At 39.9% G+C, this 27536-nt stretch overlaps 1 protein-coding gene across 2 annotated transcripts in view; it reads left to right on the plus strand.

Moving 5' to 3' along the window:
• The first annotated feature begins 10939 nt into the window (after positions 1-10939).
• nexmif (neurite extension and migration factor) overlaps positions 10940-27536 on the plus strand; it is a 68970-nt gene continuing 52373 nt past the window's right edge. Inside the window, exon 1 of one of the 2 annotated variants that reach the window (XM_023959251.1) lies at positions 10940-11742. The gene's annotated coding sequence lies outside the window, so the exon portion shown is untranslated. The remainder of the gene's footprint in view (positions 11743-27536) is intronic. The other variant, XM_023959253.1, reaches the window with a different exon arrangement.

Genomic DNA, 27536 nt, shown 5'->3' on the forward strand with positions numbered 1-27536 from the left:
AGTGTTTTTTGGGTCGCATGACTTCTGTAGGCGAAAGTAAATGTAGTGGGGTTTTTTATAAAGCAAAATGAAGGATCTGTTTGGTACATATTTCCATGTTTTAGATATTTCTATGTCTGGCTTCATGACGCAGCAAGTTGATACTTCCCCGGGGCTTCAGTTAACAAATGTATAGATTGCAAAGCTAATCATCACATCAGTGCAACATGGGAAATAGCTGCACATATGTAAAAAAAGAATGAAAACTAATCACCTCGTTAAAAAATGTCTTTAGGTTGAAGGAATGGTGACGGAAAACCAAGCAGGAAGATGGTCGCGCTGCATGTTTATGCTAACAGTGAGCTGAAACTGCATAATTTGTTTTGTGTGTGATTTTTAATCATGTTAGGGCATCTGCATGAGTTTCTCAGGTTATGCGATGATAATTTGTCAAGAACGAACCCTGCTGCTCGCATGATGACAGCCGGGATCCTCCAGAGGACCACCCAGGACCCTGAAAAGAATGGAAAAGGCTTGAAAAATTTATGAATGCACATTAATTCATATGTTTTTTTTTTTACATTTTGTTTTTATTAAAAAAAACACCCTCGTGAAAGAAAACCTTATAGATGAATATGTTGGGGGGAATCCCAAAGTACCTGGAATGGAACTAAAGAGAGTTGAAGCATCATGAATGAGGTCACTGAGCAACATTTGAGAAATTAATTTTTTTACAGATTAATAATAAATGTTGGTTTTATTCTGCCTATGACGGATAATCCCACAACCGTCATTAAAAAATACTTCAAACTGCCCAAAGCAATACATTTATAATTGGACTACAGATCTGTGATTAACTGAGGTTTGTCCTACCATCAGCATCACGTATCCAAGTAAACATTCGGTCAGACTGTCTGTATAAGTTGAAACAATAGTCTCTGTGCTTTGCTGACATGGTGTGTACCACATGGAACATGGGACACACTGTATTTAAGCGATTTGAAGACAATCACAGACTATTATGTCAAAGGCAAAGGCTTTGAGAACATCTTCGAAAGGGCCACGAGTAAAAATGAAAAATCAATTAAAGACAAATTCATTATTGATTTGAAAATTCAGTTTTGAATTTCTTTCAAAGCAATACAATGAAGGAGAGCTCTTTAAAGTGTGATGCAAAGATTTTAATAGCAAAACATGACTTTGTTCATGAAATAGTCTGTTGTTTTTGGGAGTTAGACTCTGGGGCTGAGACATCTTGCATGCTTGGTATGACCTCGGACCGAGTCAGAAGAGACCGCAGAGCCCAGACGCTGATGGTGGTGAAAAGCCAGGAGGAGAACGGGGCAGAGGTGGGCTGCTGAAATATCTGGAATTTGGATAAATAAGAAATTTTAGATATAAATTTAACCCTTGTGCCATCCTAGGCACTTTAACATTGTGAGTTGGGTCATCTAGACCCCACAAGTCAGTGCGCTTAACCTTTTTTCTTCAATGATTTGTGAACCTCACTGGTGTCCATGGATTACATGAAATCTTTCCACCTTTATCCACCTTTGTCATGGTAAGGTGAACACGTCAATGTAAGGGGGGGGGGGGGGTCATCTAAGATAGCACAAGGGTTAAAGGCAGGAATTTGATTGTGATTGGCCATGAAGAAAGTGAGCACTTTAGCCATTGGCTCAGAGTGAAGACTAATTGATGAGAGACATGTGGAGTGAAGAATCAGCAACCCAGTGTGCCTGAAGATGAGGTAGATCTTTCCTACTGAAATCTTGAAGAAATGATTTTGGATCTAATTCAGATCTTGAGAATCTGATTTATGATCCAATTAAGATCTTAAAGATCTGACTGAGGATCTGGTTTGGATCTTGAAGTGCTGATTTAGTGTATTGATATGATTTAGAAGGTGGTACGAGGCTCCCTGCATGGGGCTGCAAAAGGAAAAGGGATGACAAACTAAAGAGATGGAAAATATCCTAAACAACCTCCAACAATGCTAAAGATGACCTTCAAAGTAAAGGCCCGTCAGCTCTACCTTCATAGATGCAAAACTGAAAGAAATACATCAAGAAGAGAAGACTGTCCTTGTTGTAAAACCCAGAGGAGGCTGGGTCACAGACTGGGTGCTGCTGTGCTTGGTCCTGATCTTTTAAATGTGGAAGATAACTTGAGTTGATATTTTAAACGGGATAAATATTAAACAGGATGTTGACCCAAACGAAAACAGCCAAAACCGCCTAGACTGGCAAAGATCAAAACATTGGACTATTCTGACGTGGGCTTCAATTAGCCCTGATCTTAAAACCTTTCAAATCTCACCAGATTGACAAATACTTCATTCATTTATTTCCAAGTTTTCTGATTGACAAAGGAAGGATGTTATCTTTCTATATGTTTTGGCGTTTGATAAACGTTAGCATTTTAGCTGCTGAAACATTTGTTGAGCTGCCTTTCATCTGAACTCAACTGCATTATGCTGGGTGGATGTAAATGTTTTCTTCTTAGATTACCCATTTCCTGGAGCTGATATGCTGCTGTACGACACCACTTTCAAAAAACTAACATTACATGTTCAACGAGACACCTTTTTGCTTCTCCAGACCTGTTCTTCGTCTGAAGCCTTTCATCGGAATCATAATCGAGACCCACAATAATAAAAACATCTACACATCCTGGCTGACCAAACCCTGCTGTGCCGCTTCATTGTGCAGCCTCCTCATCCTCCTGAGGAAGATGAAACCACACTTTGATTAAAAAAAAAAAAAACATTCTGAAAAGGACACCAACAGGAGGATTATGGCTGGATGGGTCTTATTTCATGCATCAGATGTCCATGCAGATGAGTTGATGTCAACGGCGTTCTTCTAATCTAACCCAGGAAGTGATTATCAGACTATTCATTAGTGACTCCCAGCGACGTGCAGCAGCTGCCCTAACAGGTTATCCATTAATTATTCAGACAACAGAACTTACTGTGATCTGCCAGGCTTCTGTGAAAGAGTCCTTTTTGTTGCTTTGTGTGTTTCAAGGACACAGCATGAAAGAATTGAAGTTACCAAGCACTCTGAGATGGACTTATGCAAGGTGAGGATTTGCTTTCTCTTTATGAAAAAAGAAAAAGAAAAAAAAAACTGAGTCAAGAAAATCAATTGTTTTATGGCAGTAAGTGTGGCATGAGTGGGGCTTTTTGTGTGCATGTTTTGAAGAGGTAATGAGAAAGCCATTCCCCTGTTTACCATGCGGCAGTCTGCGAGACAGACAAACAAAAGGCCTCTAATAATGCCCTTAATATGGACTGCAGCAGCACTGCAAGCCGCTGCTGAAAGAGAGAGCTGCAAACAACAACATGCTGCAGATATTTAGATGTGTTTTTCACCCACTGTCTCCGTCTGCTTGTATCATATTACCCCGTGTGATGATTCAGAGCTGAATTTAATAGGCAGAATCTACCACAGCATGCCCCAAAGAGCTGGATCTCACGTCCCCTGGCAGCTGTTAGGAGAGCACAGGTGATAAGACGGATCCAAGCACACACGTCAAATCCCCGCTGAACCCTCTTTGGCCTGTTGCTGAAGTCCTCCGCACTTATTTTCATCACGATTCCGGGCAGAGCCGGCTCAGACTCAAGGCGGTCCCTCTGCACCAGACAGTCAGCTCACTCCCATCCCACTACAATGGAGCTAGCATGTGGCCATGGGCGTCTACGCCTTGATAAATATGCATCGGTGCCTCAGAGAAGATGTAGTTATTTCCACCGTTTTGTGTGGGAGTGTAAATTTATGTGCGTAATCCCTGTGTACTATATCAGTGCTCCTGGTCAAAACAAGAATGAATATTCACACATGCACGGACCCGCACACACACAGCTGCTCCTTTTTAAAGTCAATAAACACGGAGAAGGGTGGTATTTTAATCTCCGCATACAAGTTCGCTGCAGATGATGCAACCCCTGAGCAGATGCTAGATGATCCAGGTCACACATTTGCAGCATGTGAGCTTGCTGCAGATTTCTGCATTTAAATGCGATCCCCATCAACAAAGAAAGCTCTTTATCCATCCTAAAACAGTCATAACAAAGAAAAGAAAAGTTTGAGTCATATTTCGTTTTCTTTCTACTAGACTTTTAATGTGTTGCAATTTTTTTCTGCAAATACAGTATTAGTTATTGAAGTCCTGTACGCTACAACTCTATAGAATGTGTGTTGAGGCCATTTGCAGTAAAAAGCAAAATCATGCAAATCTATGTAATAACACCATTTACTCCTTTTATGGCTCTAAATTCTATTTATTTTTTAACTCTATTACTCAGGAAATTGTTTAAAAAGTGTTTACTAAGTGGGCTTCTGTGTAATGGAGTAACCACCGAGTCATTTATTTTCCAAGATGCAGAAGATCCGTCCTGAAAGGTGCTTTAAGGGGACCTTCTTTGGATAAAAAGCATCAAACTTCGAGCTGAGACCATTAGATTGATTTGTTATTGACTCACACGCCAGATCTGACAAATTTAGCGTTATTCTCCCTGATGTGAGGCAAAGTGTACGTCTGCGTGGCAGTGAAATGATTACAGTTGCTGTCAAAGCGTCCCACAGGAGCTGTTCCATTAAGCACCGTCTTAGCAGCATCTCTGGGGATTGTCAACATCACTGTCAGAGCTGATTCTCTTCGGTTTAGATAAAAAATAAACCGTTCAAGTAAAAAGTCCTGTTTTTACTGAAATAAGAGACAACAGGTGGAAAAATACTGGATAAAAACTGGTGACAAATTCTAAAACAATCAACCATTTTGTGTCTTAGTTGAGCTTTTTTAGCCGTGAAACAAAACCTGCAAATGAACCTTCTACATCCTAACCTGCTCTTGTAATCATACATTTATAGATCCGCTTTTCTTGCCCAACAGATCGTTTCTATTAATATTTTAAAAGATGAAAAACATGTCAGAACACAGTTTTGCTCTTAAACCTAAACAACCATGAATGCAATTTATTTTTCTGCCGTTCTTGAGGAAACTGCAAAATAAAATGAAATACATTTCAAAAGACTCAATTTTTGTCTGTGTTTGTGTGTTAATTGAAGATAATATATTAAATGTGTCAATTCTAATTTTAATTGTTTTAATTCTTTGTGAAATGTTGCATTTTTTTAAATCAGTTACTACTTAGCTTTGATTCATTAGGTTGCATTTTTGTTTTTAATCATACGCTTTTTGATTTCTTTTTTAGTCTTTGCTGATTCCGATTTGTTTATATATTTTGCTTAGAGCACTTTCTTCAAATGTCATCTAAGCACACCATTTTTAACACTATTTTAACAGTTTTTGTTTCATCCTTTTGGTTTTGTTTTACGCATTTCCTCAAAATAACAAAATAAAAAGTTAAGTTCTAAGGGAATGTAGTGGACATTTGAATTAAATTAAAAGGTGAGATTAGTCACTCCAGTAAGCATGAACCAATAACAAAATCATTAAGTGTAAAACGTTTGGCCAAAGTTATGAAAAAGAAAGAGCTACTTTGAAATGTTGAGGTCAAAAATTCAAAGCTTTTACTTGTGAATGTTTGCTAATTTTATTCATATGCATTTTGCCCTTATCCAATGAAAATTGGGTTTTTGGTGTTTTGTAACACATTATTGTAGCATTTTTCTTATGATGGAGGACATATACCGGTATATAGAAGGAACTTCAGATTAAAACTGCATTTCTGAGTCATTCTTTATTCAAATTGGGATCAATCAGGAGCAGATCTGTGAAAGGTGCCATATAAATAAAGTTACAGAGGAAAACAATCCAGTTTAAAAAAGTGACATGGTGGTAAGCAGCGGAGGCAGAGTCAAATGTGATCTGATTTAAGAGCATGAATAATACGCTAAAGTTCTGGCTGTTTTTGAAACCCTCATTAAAAAAGACTGACATGGATAAAATCCAAAGTACCGGTAATCATGTTTGGCTTAGTGAACACCAGGTCATAGGTTATAGGTTATAGGGTAACTATTGGTGTAACCAAACATGCTTTCTTGTAAAAATCTCAAACACAGCATCGGTATTAAATTTTGGGATCACCTCCCACCAGTAAACCAAATCAACACATCAAGTCATTTACACCCTTGTGGTGCTTGCACCACCTTTTAGGGATGATGTCATGCTGTTGGAGCAGCGAGGATGCTGGCGAGTGTAAATATCAACCCAATCTATCTTCCACAATTAAAGGGGCTGCTGTTTCAAAAGATTTTTTTCTTCTTAAATTACGCAATAAGAAATGTTTTATCCCATAATTGCCAACTCTGTCACTCAGTTGCTTACAAAGCAGCCAATGAAGAGCAGAGTCTGACTCATTGAAGAAAAACAGATTCTGCCCTTTTTAATGCAGTTTTATGACTTGTGCACACAGAACTAAACCCGTTGGCTCCTTGAACTCTGAAAATGTCTCTTGAAAGCTGCACACAAATACAATAAAAACGAGGAAATGTTATGTAGGTGCATGCCGCTGGTGGCTTTGAGTCAGAAAGGGGATTGAATGTTTGCATCTAAACTCAAGTTAAGGTTTGAAACAGAAACCAGCAAGGCCCCTTTCAGGCTGACTTGAATCCACAGGCTGATTCAAACCGGATTGAACAAATAATTTTAATGGAAATTTCACAGCACTACCAGAGCTGATGATGTATAAACTTTAACAATTCAATTATCATTTATCTGCTAGAAATTGTATAAATAAAGAGTAAAATTGCATTCTTACAGTAGTAGTTTTACAATCTGCTTTTAGCCAATTGAAAAAAAAGTCCAGTGGAATTATTCTATGGCATTATTAAGATGCTGCATTTTCTCAGCTTGACAAATGACTAATGTTTTTTTTTAAATATATATTTATTGTTTAGTCTCTTAAGACCTGAGCTAATATTTGAGCAACCCTGGAGTCACTGGGCCCCAGTTCAGCAGAATTAACTACTGTGGTTTATCATACAATTCAATCTAAGAAATTCTAAGATCCATTCAATGAAAGACAAAAACAGAATTACTCCACCGAATCACATAGAATTAACAAATAAAGGCGGAGAGAACTGATCTGATCTGAAGATAACATACTGAAGTATTTACTCTCACAAAACTTAAACTAGAACTTTCCTGCAGAAATGTATTACCTATAAGAATAATGAGTTCTGTGATCCTATCTCATATCAGTTCTAAGGTAAAGAACACATGCACCCACACATTCACACACATTGTACTATAAATAACACAAGTCTAACAGAAACCATTTTTCATTTCTTTTTGTTTCCACTGTAAAACTTTCCTTTAACTTTCTCCATTAGAAAAAGAAATCAGTTCCTGGGATCTAGTCTTTTTAAGGTTTGTGCATATTATTCTTGCAGTCCAAAACCCAGTGAGAGCTGTAAAGCCCCCAAAGTACATTTTATTGATGTTTTTGTGGTCCTTAAGCCATTTATTTATGAAATGTAGCTTTTACCGGTAAATATTTACAGTAAAATTATAACTGTCTTTATTTTTCAGTAACAGTTTTACCGTCTTTTACTTTTGACAGTGGCAATTCCTTTCAAAATGAAATGCATCCTGTGTCTATTAAGATCTTTGTGTCGCAGCAGATTTCCTTAAAAACATGTGCAAGAAAACCAAGTCAAACAGGGCAATTTCTATTACTAATATTATCCTTTTTCTACTTTTACTATCAAATATACATATTAGGTTAGTGTAGAATCAATTGCTGAGTTATCTGACACGTTAAAATATAAATACAAATGACATAACTAATTAACAAAAGCAAATAAAATAAAACTTCAAATGTTAGCATTTTTCTTCAAAAAACAATGAGGGATAAAACAGCCTCAGATTGCAGATCCCTGTACTAAAGCTTCGATGCACGATTTGAAAGGTAATTCCTTCTAACTGAAGGTAAATCCAGTCTTAACATAACCTGATAACCCAATCACAAAGGCGCCTGACCCAAAACGACGCATCACCTCTGAGCTCTGCCCATGAAGTTCTGTGACTGTGAAGATGGAGAAACTGACAGATTGTTGTCAACATCCAGCTATATATTGCTAATTATAAATTCTTTAAAGTCCAATTCTCCCTTTCAGATCTCACATATCTACTGAAGATAAAATCATCTTGAGAATTTTCACTGCTGAATTTGGTGCCCAGATCGCCTCATAACAAGACAGGTGTCTTGTGTTTTTTGTAAACTTAGAAACTCTCTAATTAGACCACCCTGAACTGTTTATTAACTCGGAGAGCTAAGAAAAGCTGCGAGCTAATTTGACTCTTTCTTAAAAACAACTGTAATGATGATTGAAGTTGAAAAGGTATTTTAGGAACAGTGGATGTGACATCTGTTACTATGGAGTCACTATGGAGATCATTAGCATACATCTTGTACTTAACACGTAAAGTGAAAACACATCTAATGAAATAAATGTTACCCTTGTATTTCCAAGATAGCTCTGTAGGTGTGCGTGTGTGTGTGTATTTGCATGCGCTGACATTACGGAGGATTATAGAGACCGGGGGAACAAGGCACGGTCACATCAGGGCTGCAGCGCAAAGAATCTTTGTGCCTCTTTTTAATGGAAGCATTTCCAACTTAATCACATATCCTCTCAACAGGAAATCAAATGCTTTATTGTGAAATGAAATGTTGGGTTATTTATGTTTCACTGAGGCTCGTCAGGCAATACATAAACCGGCAAACGAGGGCCAGTATTTCTATAGGGAAAATAATGTATTTGAGTCTACTTTTGTTTAAATTTTGCTTATTAGGTAGGATTTGATGGCCAAAAAACAAAAACAAAAAACACACAAAAAATTCACTGCATCTACTAGTCCAGCGGGTGCAAACTTCAACTCTTAAAGAGCCATTCAGGTTGATTTCACAACCAGGTAGAAACCACAAAATCTTTAGAAAATAAGACACTGCTTTGTATTTATGTTATTAAATATAAATGTACTGCTTTTTTTAAGCATAAATAAAACAGAAACATAAAGATAAAATATCCTTTTTTTAATAACTTTTGAGAGGTTTACATGGTTTCCTTTCAAAATAAAAGACGTTGTGTACCACATGAGTTAATCTCAGAGCAGCAAATAATGTCTGCAGTGATAAAAAAAAAAAAGGTTATACACAGTTGATTTATAGTTTTGTGGTGTAGTTCAGCCAGAAATCCAACTACAAATAAATCAGACCTGAGTGACTATTCTCGTATTTTTCGGACTATAACTTAAAATCCTTGAATCTTTTTCAAAATTAGATTGCCCACCTTGTAATCTGGGGTACCTTAAATATAATTTTTGGTTGTTCTTACCGACCTCTAATAGATTTTCTGCAGTACATGGCACTCAAAAATCTGTCTAAATGTTTTAGTTTTTGGTAAACTATGAAGCTGCACTACTTGATGCATTTCTCCTTTGTCACTTTTTCCCACAGCACTTTTTCACTTGCTCCGAAATCCCTATGATTTGAATAAAGAAATACTCAAAAATACAAATTGAACTGTATTTTCTTTATATATGTCCATCATCAAAAAAATACCACAAGAAGATGCTAAAAACACCATATAAATGACTTTCATTGGAGTGGGTCTTTTAATTTGAGGATAGCTTGTGAAGTTTTGAGTTTTTAGTCTAGTCTTTCTGTTTCTTCTTCCATTGGTTAATTAGGGGATAAATCCGAATCTTTTTGCTACTCCTTTCTTTTCTTCCCCTCTTACTCTCAAGATTTACCTCTCCTCTTTCCTTTTTTCCTTTCAGTGCCCTCTAATAATTCCCTTAAAAAAGAAGAAAAAAAAAACTTTAAATCAAACAAAACCCAGTCAAAGTTGAGCTAAATCTGTCTTTTCCTTTCTACTGTGTCTTATAACTCATTACATTCCCTTGAATAAAGTGAAATCCTCACCAATTCTTTTGTTCTTTCCACTGTCTCTGCACACATTTTTAAATTCCGTTTTTCCATTCTGCTTTTGTTAACTTAATGGTGATTTCAATAAACTCTTAATTTAATGCTTTTTTTGCAACTTTGACAGCAGACACATTGCTTGAATCCTAAAGTATGTTATCTGTCTACTGATATTCTGTATCTTGTCCAATGACAAACTGATCAGAGTAAATAAGAGTCCTGATGTAGCGCTAATAGTATAAACTCAGTATAAACTCATTTGTTTCTGTCAACTGAAACTCTGGTGCAACATGGAATATTTCTGTCCTGTCAAACCCTTTTGGAAGCATGTATATATATATATATGTATAAAGGTATTTTAAGGAGGTCCAAGGCTAAATGTTGTTGTTGGTCCAATGTATTAACCATAACCCTAACCCTTCCTCCGGGTCCGTGTGGCCAACAAAAAGGTTCAGCACTGGCAACACATATTTAGAAAATTAGGTATTCCCTTTCTTATTCTAAAACTATCAAGATGGGCTCTATGGGGGGCCCAAGTGTGGGTCCACCAGAAATACAGGATAGGAAGTATCCAATGTGTGTATATGTATATATATATATTTGTGTGTGTATATATATACAGTATATATATACAGTATGTGTATATATATATATATATATATATATATATATATATATATATATATATATATATATGTTATATATATATGTTTTTTTTCTTTTCTGGACCTCTCAGTCCAGAAAAGCGCAGTGCTAGGTACAGCTAAAATACTGCGCAGGACCCTCAAGCTCCCGAGGACCCTAGCTTGTGTGAGTAACCACCCGCGAAAGGGTGAGAGTGGCGTTTTATAAATATATATATATATATATATACTTATATTTATATTGCCCAGGGCCCAGAAGAGTATGATTCCGGCCCTGGCTGTGAATGTAAATAAAGAGGAGTAACTGTTGCAGGACCCAAGATTCCACATTTTATTCACCTCTTAGGGATTACACTGAATATTGGGACAAAATCACTTTAATCAAATCATGTCCTGTTTCATAAAATATTAATCTTTGATTTCATTGTCAGGTAGAATCTTGAAAAGTACCCAGTCCCTGTGAGTGGGCCTATCACTCGGCAAAGGCAAACACGAGTAGCCTATTCATTATTCATGTCATTGCAGTTGCCCTGTTATGATACAGTCCTATTTAGAGTGGGCTACCTGATTTGCTCAGCGCGTCCGTCAAAGCGGTGCGTGGCCCTGCGTCGGCTGGCTGCGCGCTCTCATAGGTCGGGCCGAGAAGAATCGAGGAGGGTTGGGGGGTGGGGGGAGAAGCTCTGTGCGCGCCTACGAGACTGCGCGTCGCAAGAAGGGGGAGAGGTCCAGCTGCACAAAAAAAAAAGAATAAATAAAAAAAGGAAAAGAAAAAAAAGAGGAGTAGGAGGTGGGGGGAACAATAGCAACATCTCGTAAACGGTGGCAGAGATAAGAGGCGAGGGGGCGCCGCGAAGCAGGAGTTGGAGAGGCAGCGGCCCCTGCCTGTCCCTCAGAAAAAAGGAGGAGGGAGAAGCGCGGTGGGATCGGGACATGCTGGCTGCTCCGTAGCGCCTTTCCTGGAATACGAATTGAACATGGAGCGGCGGCGGAGAGGAGAGTCGCGCTGTCTCCATCACTGAGAGGCGCGTCCACCTGCTATTACTGGAGGCCCGGGCTGCTGCTGCTGCTGCTGGAGGTGGTGTTGGTGGTGGCGGCGGGGAGGGTGGGGGGGAAGACATGCAGGGGAAGTGTTTGCATTTCGGGGGAAAGACGCATCTCTGAAACCGACCAGCCGAGGAGGATCCCATCGAGAAAAAACCCCACACTTTGTGCGCTCCGGAGGTAGGCACTGAAATCCGTATAATGCGCGCGCTCGCCCGCGTGTGTGTTTGTGTGTGTGTATTCTGTTGGCACATGACAGCTTGATTCATCCACCCCGATTCCTGCTTTCTCTGATCGGACATTTTCATCCAAAGAGGGAGCGTAGCGTGCGTGCGGAGTGGAGGCAGCCGTGCCTCTTTGGGACAGCTGTCGTAGCCTACATTTCCTGCGTATCTCTGCTCCATCGATACCTACGAACGAAATGAAGAAAAAAAAACTCTCTCCGCAAAACAACGGCTCTGCTCGCTTCAGGCTGAGAAATGCGTTTGAGACGCAGTTCACACGTGTGCTTGCTGAGATTTCGGGCATGCTTTGGAGACAAACAGTGGCCTGTGGACGTCATCTTGAATCAGCGTTGGGCAGACCCCCCCCCCCCCAAAAAAAAAGGCAAGGGGAAAAAAAATGGATGAATTGTGGCGAATAATCCACACTAATGAATGATTCATGAATGAGACCTAATGGGATAACACATCCTCTCACAGCTAGGTCCCTCCACCGTGATGTGGTGAGAAAACGATTCGCAAGCAGGAATTCTTCCCGAATTGGCCTGAACGTCACCGCAGCGGCGCGCCGCGCAGCCTCACAGGCCGTGCGTAAATGCCTGCACTGTGGGGTCACTGGAGCAGTAGCTTAGTGTGTCTTCATGACTGGATATTTGTCTCAGGCAGCCACAAGGACAGCCAGTCTACAAAGTGATGACACCCCTGCTTTGTTTTTGTTAAATTTTCTGTATCTATTTTATTTTTAAGACTTTTTAAGACTTAAACAAGTGTTAGAGGATAGCTTTCATTCATTTACATTTTCTCATCCTCCAGTGCACAGATTACTCAAAACAATCCTTAAAAATGTATACATTGACTTCATGTGGTTGTTATTATTGCGTTTAAATGCGTGTTTAAAAACCATACTTGTGGAAAGTATGATAGCTTTAGTGCCAGGGTGATTTGTGTGGTCACTCTCAGGGCTTTCACCAGTGTCATTTTCTTTTCAGTTTAAATTGAGTGAGAAATTGAGCCCAGTGACACATCACAACACCACAACCCCACTCCCTTCATGTGAGGACAGATGTCTGAACATCACATTTTGGGTTTGTTCACACCCAAGGGACATGTCAGGACCCTGCTATCATGCTGAAGAGTCATAATTGCACACATTGAGGTGATTCTCATTCTGATTTATTAGAATGATTCAATTCATATCATATTTTGAGGTTGATAATACGATTCATAGTCGATGGTTGGTTCATTTCGAACTATCCGATTCACTGACTTAAAATTGATCCAGGACATCTTTAGCCAAAAATTCAACCAGTGTGACTCAGAGATAAATACCTAAGTTCAGAACAGTGCAGGTGAAGTTTTCCAGATTTCTTGTTTTTCTTGCAAGATAATCAAGTGTAAAATAAATATGTGTACAAACAAACAAGTAAACAAGAATTAATGGCAATTCCATTCACATTTTAGTTTCATAAAGTTGTTGTTTTTCCACATCAAAATGATCCCAATGAGACACTTTTAGGACATTCTACCACACTGTATGGTCACATATCTTTGCTAAATTCAAAGTGTTTCCACACATTGGACTCTAATGATGTCTTGATCATCTTTAGCTGCCATCACACGTGTGTTGTCTGCTGTGATGCACTTGGTGAAAAAGGTTATGGTAAAATAAATGTACGATGCCTTAATCCAAATATTATTTTTTATTATTGATATAATCGATTTATTTATTTAGAAACTTTGTCCATTTGATTAACAACTTGCCTCAGACAGATCGATCAGGTTGGATGATAGGAACAAAAATCAATTCATTGATTAATCATTACACCCCTACATGCCTCTTATTGCTCCATAGCACTAGAAGGAGAAGATGCGTCTTTGTTTTTTTAGCTTTTAACATCTTGTTTTGGGTTTGGAGATGGCTTTCCTGGAGCTCTGCTGCTGGTTTGTCTCCTCACTATAGTTCTTGCAGACACCTCAGCCCCTGTCATCCTGTAGCTTGTCAGGACCGACTCAACCTTTCCGGGACACTTCATGTCAGGTCTGCAGCCCAGTGTTTGGGCTGTGACATGCTGGCTGCGGCCCAGCGGAGGCAGTCTTTCTCTGTGCTGCTGCTGCGGCTGCTGAGTTCTGTAATTAAAGGCAGAAGTAAGTCCAGGGGAGAAGGCTAGGCTCTGATTGCTTTTCATGGCCGTGAGGAGGGAGCTGCAGCATTTCCTGGGGGACCCGGGCTGCTGCTGAGCTCTTTGCAGTCTGCTTTGCCCCCCAGACAGGAGCTGTTCCAGCAAGGCGCACACATTTGTGCTCACAGGCTCGTAAATGTACACATTCTGCTCATTCTCACTGAAACGTACACACAGCAGTTGGAAGAACAAAAAACGCGACTTCTGTAAGTGACAGGCAAACAACGTTTATCTACTTTTAAGAATGCCCCCTTTTTTGGTAGATGTGTGTCAGTATGAGCAGAGAGGCAAAACTGTTACAGCAGAGTGATGTAATGAATTCAAAACAATGCAATCAGGGAGACATTAAGGAGCTCTGCGTTCATTGGCTGCTCTTTGGCACTGACAGAGCAGTTGATTGGTCTAAGTGTGGTTGTTAGCAGAGCCCCCGCCGCTTCCCATAGCAGCAGCCAAACCTATGAGGGCGGCGCTGCGCTCTGAGGGCTGAGCGAACATGCTCACATATAGGATATGGGTGAGCCCCGGCTCATTTGAAAATCTTGGGGAGAAAAGAAAAAAAAAAAAAAGGAAAGTGGATTCATTCATGGCTTGTTAAGAGGATTTTTACGCTATTAGACATGTCGTAACAGAGATGTCCCTTGGAAAGGAAGCAGCACTTTCAGGATGGGAAGCTGTCGGAATACAGAGGATGGAGACACCATTTGGATGCCATTCAAGTGGCAGACCCCCGCCTCTTTTTTGTGTTCATGAATTAGTTCTGCCATGATAATTAAAGCAATGCATCAGGATTTCAGCCATTAACAAATAAAAGTCCAATTAAAGAGGTGTCTATTAAACCGCTCGCCGCATTGCCTACTTGATCTCAGTATGTAGGCTGGTGGCCACTGGGACTGTGAGCAGGCAGGCTTGATGTTCACAGCTCATTTCCTGCTTCCACATCAGAACCCCCCTTATATTGCAGATGGATAGATAATGTGAAATTTCCCCGGTCCCGCTCACATTCTCTCGGGTCCCCTTGAATTTCAACTTGCGGGATCCTCCAAGCTCATATCGAGATGAAATGCTGAGAAATTTGAGAAGGAACCCAAAGAGGTGGGGATTCGATGCGAAAGGGCACAGGTGCAAGGAGCGGTGTAAAAACGGCACATTTCCCAGCATGACTCGGAAAGGGAGGAAACTATATATGACAGGGCTGGATTTTAATTGGTTTCATACAGGGTACTTCTATGTGTTATTTCCTTTTTAATGGCACACATAGTGGCAATAACAGCACTGTTTTTTGTTATATAATAGCATTAATAGATTCCCCTTGTCTGCAGTGCTCCCTGTCTAATTTAAACGTGTTTTTTTTTGTTTTGGTCACATTGGATAGCACACACAAATGCATACATGTTTGTGCGTTAACTGAAAACAGAATAATTAGCAGGCTTATTTCTCCCTTTAGTGGCAAGGAAAGTGGGGGTGTGATGAAGTAGAGGGGTTGATGAAGAAAAAGGGAGCAAAACCTTGCAGGGTGCACGTTGAAAGCAGCAAAAACATGAGGGGGGTGGGGGTGGGGGGGCGAACGTGGTGAGAAGATTAGAAGACGGGCTGGACAGAGCGAGGGGTGAGCGGACAGAAGAAAAAAGGGACAAGCATAGTTACTGTTTGTGATGATTGTGTTGTGGGAGGTTGTAGGGGGGTGGAGTTCAGGTTGCATCCCTCCATTGCAGCCAGTTGGAAGGAAAAAAGAAAAAGAAGAGAAAGTCTGATTCATTTCTAATGGGAGCGAAGCTCGCTGTGTCTTGAATGATTCCCTGCACCTTTCATTTTCTAAACGCTGTTTTGTCTGGTCACCACTTAACAAGCCACCAGTGCCTCCAAAAGAAACCTGCTCTGTATTTGCTTCTGTACATAATTACTAGCCATTTAAGACAGGCTTGTTTTCCATGCCAAATAATGTTGTGAATTTATGTATAAGCACAAGACAGACTGTGCTTTGCATTAGGCTTTTCTCGCCGCTGAGTTAGTAGAAATCCACGTCCGTATAGGGATTGCTGGAACTCGTCTCTTTTAATTGCATCACCGTTTATGCAGACGGTTGCCGTTTGTGCCCTTTTCAAACAATAATTGAATCCAGCGGCTGCTCTCCCATAGCCTCAGGATAATGCAGTTGCAGTCAGCTGACTAAACATGCGTCACTTTATTTATTCATTTTTTATTGGCAGTCAGTGGGGGTGTTGCGATTAATCGATTTACATTCCTAAGATCCAATCAGATTGATCTGTCTGAGTCAAGTTGTTAATCAAATCGACCTATACCTTTATACATTTGTTTCAATAGGAAAAGAATCAATATTGAAAAATACCAGTTGGATTGAGGCATAGTAGGGTTTTTTTTTTTTTACCATAACACAAAAATGACCATCACAGTGGACGACAACACACGTGATGGCAACAAAAAATGATCAAGCCATCATTCCAGTCCAATGTGTGGAAAATACAGTGTGGTACAATGTTCTAGTTATGTTCTGTTTGTATTGTTTTGGGTAGGAAAAACAACAGTGGGCTAAACTTTGGGAAACTAAAGTAATACAAGGAATCTGGAATTCTTCACCTGCACTGTTCAGTACCCAGGTATTTGAGTCCCACTGGTTGAAGTTTTGGTTAAAGATGTCCTGGATCGATTTTAGGTCAGTGAATTGAATTGAATGGATTGTTCAAAATTAACCAATTTCGACTTCAGATCGGATCTGCAACCACAAATTATCACATTAATTGACTTGTTGTTAAAATGAATCGTTACTCTCCTATAGCAGTCGGAGAATACCTGGACTTGTGCTGCATGAAGTTAGACCTGACTCTCATCATCATCTGCTGTATGATGGCGCTGATGATACATCAGCATGGCTGCTGCTTTACTATGGATAGTAATTATAATCATTCACTGTTAGTGGTCCTTGTCACAGGAGTGGGGCACAATGGAAATAATAATTAGGACCTCTCATTTCAGATGCATCACTGGAGAGAGAAGGGTGTACCACCGCTCCTTGACTTCTAGCATGTACAGCTGTGTGTAAACTCACTTGTTTCCCAGTGTGTCGGCTCCAGCACATCTCAGTAACAATTTTCTGCTTTTTTTTTTGCCTCCTGTCATTTCTTACGCAACTCCAACGCTGCGCTGTGTATTTTACATTGTGACAGTGACCCAGTCTTTGCTGTCATAAGCAAGTAGCTAATTGTAGCATAAAGAGTCTTGAAGGGCCAGGATGTGGGCCTGACATTTATTCTCGCCTCACCCCTGACAGCAGCACGCCGTGCACAAACACACGTTTTTCAACTCGCTACTCTCACTGCTCCTCTAACCCATTTCCTCTAGTCATCATTCAGCAACATTGTCAGAACACGGCTCGCGCATATATCACATCTGAGCCTGTAAAACGCTCCCCACGAGGAGTCAAATATGCACCTCAGTGCAGCCGCTGCTGATAAAAGGAGCTAATTCATCACTTAGTTGCTCAAAGCTTCCTAGGATCCTGGCAGTGTTTTCTAAATCCTCTGTGGATCTGTGAATTTACTAAATCTTTTCCAGGTTTCCAATGTGTTGATGTTTATTTTAGGTCAGTTATTACACAATACTCCTAACAAAGGGTTATGTCGGACGGGAATAAAACTTAAATCCTTATTTGGTGAAGTTGGTTCTATTTTCTTCTAAGTTTTTAAGGAAAGTTTTGAAACTTCAGTGTTTGAAGTCCCACTCCGATCATCTTCTGATCAATTTCAAAAGCATTTCCAGTGGTCTTTTAATTATGATGATGCCGTTTTTAGCCAAAATAGTAATAATAATAATAGAAAAACTGTGTTGTTTTCTAGGACATAGTTTCTGCAGAGCGGCAGTAGTTCATCAGAATTTCACTCCTGAGTTGTTTGTGGGAAATTTTACCCTCATTTCCCATCATCCATCTGTTTACACTCTATCCCACTAGCTTACAGCCCCTCACAAACCCAAGCTAACATTGCATTGAAACAAAAAATGTGAGCAATATTGGAGCTATCCAGCCATACAGACTAGGAAAACAAAGACACTCATGGATCTATTTGTCTGCATGTGGAAGCATGCAAGGAGCTTGTGGCTTGCCGTAGTAACTTATATGTCACACCTGCAAACTTTAGCTAATTTAAATATGTCCTCCTTCATAAAAAAAATGGCCACAAGAACTTTTTAAAAAGACCAAAAAGAACAATTTTCCTCAAAGTGAGTCTTTAATCAAAGCTAAAGTTAGACACTGACTTTACAAATCCTTAAAATCAAACAAATAAAACTTTTAATTTTTGATTTTTGTTCGACTTGAATTTTTGAAGTGATGCTCACTTAGGGAAGAAAAATGGATACAAAAATGATCCCAGTCTTAAAGGAAAGAAAATTTTTAATGCATGCTGCTATGTGAACATGTAATATTTTCTGCAATGTTTCATAGCACATCTTAGTTAGTTGTTCCAACGCACAAAACGCCTGTTTTCCAAACTTAACCCCAAACTGACGTAGACACAAACCCCTGTTATGAGCCGGAGCCTAATGTGTTCAGATGCAGTAAATAAAATCAATTTAATTTCCCAAGCATCTTGTGAGTGCTGCGTTCTTGGAAAACGAGACAATGCAAACAGACACTGATTAGCTCCTCTGAAGTGTGTGCTGGTTTTTGTTTTGCCTGATCTCTCCGAGCGGCTGCAGATTCTCTGCAGAAGAGGGATCGAGCTGTTGTGTAAGCCCAGTGCTTTTTTTGTGTTGTAGAGTGGTCATCAGTCTGGGATGAAATTTAATAATGATATGCATCATTAATGTAGTACAAAGTGAAGTAGGTATGTGTGAATCAGTGAACATGACGGTCTGTTTGGGGTTTTTACTGCACGCCATTGACAGGTTGGCGAGTATCATTGAATACATAAAGGTTTTCCAAATCCAGGTTATCCAGATCTGCTTGTTATCCACCTTTCCTTGCCTCACTTGATGTTGAATGCTAGAAACAGGTGATTCCAGGTTCTGGTTGGATGAGCACACCTGTTCCAGGTAATCAGCAGTAAGCAGGGCAGCGTCATAGATCTGGGTGGTATTCCAGAAACCAAGTTTAAACTACCCTGACTTTAATCCTGAACTCTGGCTGAAATCTGCCTTAACTTGCTTACTCTGGGTATGTCGGTTCCAACAGACCGGATATGAGTTAGCGTAATTACGCTCGACTTGGTAACCCTGGGTTAATGCGCGTGCAAGGCAACCACATAAAGACATTCTCAATAGAGCGCAGATTTCTGTAGTCACCACGGAAACGCGTGGAGAAAAAATTAGGGCGCTATACTTCAGTGAGACGGAGTCGGAGATTTTATTGACCGCATATGAAGATTATACGCCCATCAAAAAAGTAATGCGGCTGCATCATCAAAAGAAAGAGTTTCTGCTTGGATAAAAATAATGGACAAAGTAAACGCATGAGTTTCTGATATATTTCCAATTACATTGGGATGTATAGATATACAACTTATAAAGCTTAAATGAATTGATTCAATTGGTAACAAGTAATTGAGTTCAATTTATTCAGCCTAATTTCTTCTGTCTATCCAACTCAATAGTTGTTTATACAACTCAAATTTACATATTTATCTAACTAAATCTCATATTACTCCAATTCAATGAAATGTTTTTCCATATTCATTTATTGTACTTCTTGCAATCTCATGTGTCTAAGTTAGAGGCTGACGATTTTCTCATTTTTATAAAATTAAAATAAGTGATACAGTGTGGATTTACAATATATACCATGCAGTTAATTATCATGATTCTGACTGTAACTTCAGTACTAATTCCTTGTTATTGCACTAGTGGTGCTTAATAAACTCATCATCCTCTTCCTCCCTCTCACTCATGGTGCAGAAAAAAATAAACATAACTGGACAAAATAACTCAGCAAAACACAGTAAAACAGCTACAACTAAACATATTTAGAATAAACCTACACTTGTCCCCAAATCCGACCAGACAGGCAAAGGGAATGGTATCCCACAATTCCTTGTGCTGCCGATCTAACAGCAGCACCAAAGTTGCACCTACTTAATTGAATTAACTTAAATGAAAGTACAATAATTGTCTGATAACTACGTGTTATTTTTAAGTTGACTGAACTCAAAAAAAGTATTTATCTTAACTGACGCAAATAATTAAGTTAAATCAAAGTAAAAAAGTTTATCTTTCCAACATCCATACGTGGTCTTATCACCCTCTCACGGTGGAAAAAGTATTATCTGAGCTTCTTCATCCACTAAATCATCTTCAAATGGACACGTCATGCTGCTTCACCTCCTGAAAATAAACTAACCTTCAACTAAACCTGCTCCAGACCAGGTTATGTTCAGAGCATGAGTTGCTATGGGAACTAAGCATACCCTAAAACATACCTCTGTTTTTGGAACCGATAGCTGAGGTTATCAGCTTCCTTATCCTCAAACTTACCGTGGTAACTCACATAACCTGCTTTCTGGAATACCCCATGGAGAACCAGAACCAGCCCTGATGCGCACAAAATACTGGCAAATAAAATTTACAGTTTAGCATCAACAAGCTTTGAGAAATAATAGCTGCATCTGAGAATTACTGAATGAACTTACAGCGATTGCACGGATGTAACACCTCTCCTATCAACACACCCGCCAAGCCGATTCAGGTCAGAGCTGTGTTGGTGGACCTTTGCACATGGATGATAGGCTGATCAGTGCACACTCCTGGCAGACAAAATATGTTGTTGTTGTTTTTTTTTAAAATGCAAACCTGTTGAGTTTTGATGCCATGGAATGAGGCAGTGCTGTCATGCCAGCGCAACCTGCACGTGCAGGGTTGCCACAGTAACCACACGCGTTCAGATGGTGTTGTTGAAAATACCAATTCATAGTTTTACACCAGTTTGAAGTCAAGGCAGAGATCTTAGCTATTTATTTGATATCAACAAAGAATATAATCAAGTTATTCACTCATTTTTGATTATTTATACTTTTACTTAATATGCCTTATATATCTTTAGATTTTAGTATATTTTTTATTGTTTTGACATGTCACTCAGTGATCTCATGCAAGAAATATATTGTAGGCCTTTCTTGCTAGTCGCCTTTTTTGTTTTCATGCAGGCGATTTTGTTTTAATACGCATTATTTTGGTTACATTTGTTGGATTCACTGTCAGATTGGACAAAGAGCATCGCTCCAGAAACTGATGTCTTGCTGGATGTGAATCATTTGCTCACAGTCAGCGTTAAACGCCGCCAAAGTCACACCCTCTCTGTACCTGGATATTGCCTGCCACGTCTAAAGGACTCCCAGATATCCGTCTGTCACAATTCAGCATCACCTCTCGTCTTTAGACCTGTCTCAGTGGCTCACACAATTATAGAGCGGGGTTTTGTGTCTAAAAGACAAAAGAAGAGGTTTCTGGCAGCTCCCTAAAGTTGTTTTTTTATCGTCTTCAGAAGAAAACACATTTAAATGATTTTATTTATGATATCTGATTTGCATATTTACAGTTAAATGGTGGTTTCAACAATTACTTGTTGAAAGTTTACAATATTGCGGCTTCCTTTTTTTGTCTCCTTCACGCTGTTTCTGAACTGTGGAGCCAAATACTTTGAATTCATCACAAGACCAGGGATTTTCCTTTTATATTCAAATGACATTATGTACAATGTACTCCTTTGATATCTGTCTCTGAGGTGTGTGTAGATGCCTGCGCTCGAGTGTACCTTTTTTTGCCTTTCGTGTGCACTATTTGGGATTTGCTTATGGTTTATTTATGCAGGTAATTCTATTGAGAGAATCTCTTTGCGAGGCTCGAGCTAGCCATACGATGTAATAGGTTTAAAAAGTGATATCAAAGATGTATGCTGCTGCAGTGTTTTGGCTCGAGTGATGAGGCCTCTGGAGATGTGGGGAATCTGTGTTCACTGTGCATAGAAAATTTGCTGCATGCCGTGCGTTTGCTTGTGTGTGTGTGTGTGAGCATTGTTTATATGTGTTTGTGTGTTTTATATGCACTCGATTTATCTGTTTTAGGGGACCGCCTGCGCTTCCAGAAGTCCTCTGTGTTGGCTGTTAATCCCTTGCTGCTTAGTCTATCCAGACTTAGTGACCTGACAGAAAATTAGCAGTAACAAACACTGTGGCACACATTTTGCATCTCTTTCTTGCTTGCAAATCTGCCCGCTATTCAGACTCCACAATAAATGCAGCAACAGTCTGCCAGGCACTTGGACACATGGGCGTGCATGTATGAGCTGTCTGCACAAGCCTGCTTGGCCCCTTGAGCTTTTCTGCGGGAGCAGAAGTTTGTTTTTGTGCATGCATACTTTGGTCTGCATTCACATTATAATAAAATCTGTTTTTTCCCCCCCAAATGGGCTTTAGGTGTTGCTGACAAGTATGTAGGGTTATTTAGAAAAACACTTGATGCCCCCAAGGGTTGTGCGTTCAAAGGACAAAGAAGGTTTTTGCGTGGAAGAAAAATAATAGAAACAATTTACACTTTGACTCCATCTCTGGGGGCTTTACAAATTGTTAATTTAAGTTCCCATTATACAGTTAAATGTATTTAGGAGAGACTAAAAATTAATTCCATTAATCTTGGAAGCAGCTGGGGCGTCTGTATCCGTCGAGACAGTTTTCTCCTCCCTCCTGAGACCTGTGGGTTTTCCCATCACTTTTAAAATCAATTACCTTCCTTCCTCCCTCGCCACTCCAACTCTCACTAAGTACTCTTGTCATATTCTTCATTAGAAAACCCACCACTTCACCTATAGCTCGCTACGAACACCTCAACTCAGAACTCTCAGTGTTTTTAAGTGTTCGCCGAGTGTCTCTCTCTCTGATCTATTAGCATGTCTCACACAGGTTTGTGGCGTGAAGCGTTTTCAGGGCACGAAGCCTCCGTTATAAGACGACAGTCTGTGACGGGATGGGACTTTTTAGTATTACGTTACACTGAAGTCACAACAAAGGGCTGATGGGGAACGGCTTCAACCGTTGGGAGAGATCCTGTTATTCTCCCTCGTGCACCATCTCACAAACATCTCCCTGCACCAACTGAGGGGGAATAAGCATGGATATGCTTGACGGCTGCTTCCTATTTTAGTCGTCGGCAGGTAGGCGGATGAGTTGAACTGTGTAGGATCTCTGTGCAGCGAAGTCTTCGTCTAATTAGTTTGTCTAATTATGTCTTTGTGTGGAAATTTCTCAAATTAGTGGTATCGTGCAGAATGTGAGCATGCTCATTAAGGTTGTCATGAGAATTGTTGTGGCAGTTGGAGGAAAAAGAGAGGAGAAAAGGGAGAAGGAGCAAAACTGTGTCACTGGTCCCAAAAAAACCCCAAGTGGTCTAGATCCCCTTTATCAAATCCAAATGTTTTTAAATGGGGAGATACAGTGCAACGCTTCTTCCACAAGGAAAAATGTTTCCTTTGCCAGCAAAGCCCCCCCCCCCCCCCCACACACACACACACACACCCTTGCAGGAGCTCCTGCTATTTCTGGCAGACCACAAAAAAGGTCTCCTTTGATTTACCGTTGTATGTCGGCAGCAAGAGTGTCACAGGATGTGGAATGTAGGTGTCTCACATGCACAGACTCTCTGGCTCTTTGCAAGATGCTGCAGCGTCATTTCTATTTCCTGGGTCTCAAACGCTCCTCACGAGGTGTCCTTGGGCATTGGAGTCACGATGCATTAGCTGCTGGAATATTGACAAGAAAAGTTAAAGCCTCTTTTTGAGCAAGTGGTGAAGTCCACAATAGCAGCCAAGAGGTTTGAAGGTTAAACACATTGCAGCACTTTGCATTTTACAGATCCTGTTTGATTTTGATGTGAAACTGTTGTTGTTGTTGTTTTTTATTTTATTTTTTTAAATAAGTGTAGCCTTGGAAACCCCAGAGCTGCAAATGAAACCTGGACTGTTTTAATTTTAGTCACATGCTGGTTTGGTTTGGTTTTGTCAGCTAAAGTTCTCAGTTAGGGATACAATGGGAGTATTTACCTAAATATCAACCCCTACTGCTGTTTGCTCAGTGGCATCAGATATATTTAAAATCTGGTATTTTCAAATGCCAAATTTCTTACTGCGGAAATTGCAACCAGGGATGTTGTCATTGAGGAATTTGACAGAAAAGCATTTGCTATTATATAAGCTTGCTTTTATCATTTAGTCTCGGGGTGCTTTAGCACTGGCACACAGCAGAAGCCTCATGTCCTGGTCCATCGGAAAACCGAGGAGCTGGTCAGGTTAACTATGGTGCAGTCCCTCCCCATGGTGTACAATGCAAGCAAACTATACAATGGACCAAAAACAAGGCCTTATATAGACCCTTCCCAAACATTAGAATATAATGGATAAGTGTAATCAATTTTCATGATTCCATTCAAAAATTAAACTTTCATAAAATATAGATTCAAGCCCCACTGTTTAAGTGATTTCAAGTATTTTTTTGTTTATTTTGACATAAATTTGGGTTCCAGTTCATGAAACCCACAAAAACATCAGTCCACCAGATGAGCAAAAATGAGCATTGATGAATTGAACAATGAACAATTTTAAGTACTTCCCCCATTTTCAAAACAAATCCAAAGTTGAATCATAGAAAGAAAGCCTGTCAAGACCAAGAACTTTCCTGAGGGTGTGCAATATATCTATAGGTTTAAAGGATAATCAGAAAGTTACCAGGTAGTCACAGCAAAAATATTTTCTTATGTTGTTTTCATAAAAATGAAAGTAGTGCCACAAAAAGGTGCAGAACTCATGGAATACTTTTTTTTTTCTTAAAAGAAAAACAAAGTTAAAAACAGTTTAACTGGACAGGAATGGATGAGTCCTGAGCTTGGGTCTGGAAACACTCCCATACCCGCAGTTATGAGGATGTTGTCACACCATAACATGTCAGACTCATGCCATGCACAATGCAGTGTCATTATGCTACGCACACACCGGGCATGTGATGCACATTAAAGAACGCGCTGAGCGCAGCTTCTTCAACGTGCTTTTAGCATTCGGTGTTTACACTGGTCTGTCGCTACCTGATACTAGCGCATGTACTCACAGTTTGAAGAGTCTTGATGTCCAATGTTTGTGCTCCATTCTGATACATGAATAACTTGTTGTCAGACTTCTGGCACAAACTACTATCATTTATTTCTCCTTTATGTTCAATTTACAAATCGTTGGCGCGTCTGTGAATTAAAAAAGACGCGACCCATAGGTCACCGCCAAATCCAAGTACCTGATTGTTTAGTTGAACTGGTTTCACTTTAAACATGCGTTTTGTATGTAGAGTGAAAACGGACAGAAAAACTTGCGTAGTGACGCATGAATGGGAGAGTTTGGAAAGTGGAAGACCAATACGCGCATTTACACATGTTCACATAGACTTTTCATTAGAAGTGATCACATAAACGCACGTTGCTGAACCCAGTGTAATCGTAGCATTACACAAATCTGAAGAATAAAAAATAGAATATGTTTACAGTAATTTGTCTTTTAAGTCCATTCCATGAAGTGGAAAAATACAAATACAGGTATGTAGTGTTTTTTTGCTATAATTTTAAGCTGCTAGTGTAAAACATCCGTGGCTAATTAGAGTCTGGACTGAAGTTAGACTGCATTGGAAATAAGCACAAAGTGTGTGTGTGTGGTGGGGGGGCAGTGTCTCCCTTGACCGATGATGAACATTGCCCTCCTCGGCTTCCCCCCCCCCCCCCCCAAATCTTTTCATAGACCCCTCTTCTTCTCACTCTCATTCTGCATTTCCCTCCTGCTCTCCCCCCTCTCCTTCCCCCATGCTTGGTCCTCCAGTAATTGGTATTCCGAGTGGCAGCTGGGATCCATACAAACATAGCAGACAGAGAGAGGGTGAGAGTGAGCGACGCAGTGTGTTTATGAGGTAGAGAAAGACATGGAGGCAGGGAGAGAAAGAAAAAGCCAGCAAGTCAATACGCTGGTTCATTAGAACACTGAGTCACAGTGGCCGCTGCCTCGTTTGTTTGTGTTTGTCCAATACTCTTGTCTTAAGCAGAGCCCAACACCTCTGTCCGCTCACACTGGCAACACACCTCTCCAGCAGGGGCTGCCTGGACGAATGTGATATGGGCTTTTTTTGGCACATATGGTCTGACCAGTTTATGAAAAAAAAAGTGGAATCAATGATCTTAATCAAAGGCTTTTTCTCTGATTCTTACCAGGTCAAGTTCATGGTCAGAGTGTGCTGCATCAGATATCGTCAAACCGGCGTTTTGTTCTAATATCGAGCTACCTTCGTTGTTATCCACACACATGATCGCCTGCTAACGCAGTGCATTTTACGGTGGCCCTGAAGTGCAAACATCACCAACAAATCCCCCAACGCAAGAACATATTAAAAATCACAACCACAATTAAAAAACAACATAACAATTTAGAGATCAAAACAAAATTACCAAAACTTAATCGAAACAAAAATGAAACATTTTGGAAAACAACAAGTCATTTCCAGAAATCAAAATGAAATGTTGAAAATGTGACTGAATAAGGAGCCAGAAAAGATAGGTACAATTGGGAAATCACTGATTGGATAACGTTTGATTTTTTTTTTTCCATTCAAGTTTTTTCAAATGTGTCATCAATGTCCGTACACCAATAAAAGTTTAATGATTAGTAGGGAGCATATCCAGTATCACTTCATGCCAAATAACTTTTGGTTGAAATGATGGACAAACGACATCATTCAATCAGTGATGTTTCGTAGTATCTACTTTTTCCTGTTTTTTCTTTTTTTGAACATTTTTTTTGTTTCACAAAACGTTTTTATTTCATGTCATTTTTTTGGAATTGTGTTTTGGTCTCTATAGTTAAGTTTTAAATTATTTGTTTTTCTTTTTTAATTGTGTTCTTGCGTTGGGGGATTTGTTGGTGTGATTAGCACTTCAGGGCCACCGTAGCATTGCATTGCACAGGGCTAACTAAAAAGCTGATGAGCCACGCAGCAGGAAAACTTAGGACGTCTGATTGCGTCTGTGGATGAACAGAGGACAGGCTACCTGACATGGGATTTAGTGGCAAAGGAGCAGAAAATAAAATGGAACTCTGCAGTTATTGAAAAATATGAAATTGTATGTACTGAAAAAAACAAGAGAGGAGTGTTTTCTGGTCACAGTGAGCTGAAAGCAGACCACTTGTAGGGATATTGAAAGAGAGATAGAGAGGTAGGTTAAGAGCGAGGGCTGAAATGACCTGCTCCTCTTTTCAAGGCCTGTTTATTTTGGGGGAAACGGTAACATGTCGGTGGCGATGTGGTGGTCAGGACTCCTAAGGCCCTCATGGTGCATGGTGACCTCTCATTACTGCTGCTTGAAGAAGCGTGTAACAGAGGAGATCACTCCAAAGGGCATTTGTGTGGATGCGCCTAACCTTTTAAACCATTGTGATACGTCAACCATACAAATAACTCATTAACCTTATCCATTTAAATGGAAAGCTTCAACTTTTATCCTGCTCCCCCCCCCATCTCTCCTCTATTTGATTTTTCCTAATTGCCCAGTGCAACTG

This window comes from Oryzias latipes, chromosome 10 (genome assembly GCF_002234675.1).
Source record: "Oryzias latipes chromosome 10, ASM223467v1".
In the NCBI taxonomy this organism is placed as follows: Eukaryota; Metazoa; Chordata; class Actinopteri; order Beloniformes; family Adrianichthyidae; genus Oryzias; species Oryzias latipes.